The sequence below is a fragment of the Apostichopus japonicus genome, chromosome 10 (assembly GCF_037975245.1).
Source record: "Apostichopus japonicus isolate 1M-3 chromosome 10, ASM3797524v1, whole genome shotgun sequence".
Classification (NCBI taxonomy): domain Eukaryota; kingdom Metazoa; phylum Echinodermata; class Holothuroidea; order Aspidochirotida; family Stichopodidae; genus Apostichopus; species Apostichopus japonicus.
In genome coordinates this window covers 17,923,708-17,924,725 of record NC_092570.1, presented here as the reverse complement: position 1 = coordinate 17,924,725, position 1,018 = coordinate 17,923,708, and the positions used below count along the sequence as shown (strand labels likewise).

The window sequence follows — 1,018 nt, the reverse complement described above, 5'->3', positions numbered from 1 at the left end:
GACAGAGAGGTGTGGATAGTTCAATATATAACACATATACTGTACCGTAGCCTACCATATGACAGATAGGTGTGGATAGTTAAATATATAACACATATATATATACTGTACCGTAGCCTATCATACGACAGAGAGGTGTGAATAGTTTAATTTATAACAGATATACTGCACCGTATAGCCTACCATATGACAGAGAGGTGTGGATAGTTTAATATATAACACACATACTGTACCGTAGCCTATCATACGACAGAGAGGTGTGGATAGTTTAATATAAAACACATATACTGTACCGTAGCCTATCATACGACATAGAGGTGTGGATAGTTTAATATATAACACATATACTGTACCGTAGCCTATCATACGACAGAGAGGTGTGGATAGTTTAATATATAACACATATACTGCACCGTAGCCTATCATACGACAGAGATGGTGTGGATAGTTTCATATATAACATATATACTGTACCGTAGCCAATCATACTGACAGATAGGTGTGGATAGTTTAATATATAACACATGTACTGTACCATAGCCTTTGATACGACATGGTGCCTATCATACGACAGAGAGATGTGGACACTTCAATATATAACACATATACTGTACCGTAGCCTACCATAATGACAGAGAGGTGTCAATAGCATAATATATAACACATATACCGTACCGTAACCTATCATACGACAGAGAGGTGTGGATTGTTTACCAAACCAAAAAAGCAGTTCGAGTATTTGGGACGGTAAAGTTCTAATCTAGAAAGTTCGCTCTCAGAACAGATAGAGATAACTTGCCGCAAAAACAACATAAATGTTTTATAAGCTAGGCTCATAATGTACAGATTCAAACTGAAGTATTTTTTTTTCTTCCAAAATATATATATTTAGGCCTGCTTTCACGCCAGTTCAGATATTAGACACCTGTTTTATTCTTGTTAAAACGCGGGCTTTTATCGAACTGCAAATACTTTTTAATTTGTAATTGTTTTTTATAACGATCATTTTATATTCACG

General features: G+C 35.4%; 1 long non-coding RNA gene across 1 annotated transcript; it reads left to right on the top strand.

Moving 5' to 3' along the window:
* On the top strand, window positions 1–1,018 carry LOC139974917 (uncharacterized). The gene is made up of 2 exons (XR_011795593.1): window positions 1–135; window positions 198–1,018. It is a non-coding gene; the product is annotated as an uncharacterized lncRNA (long non-coding RNA).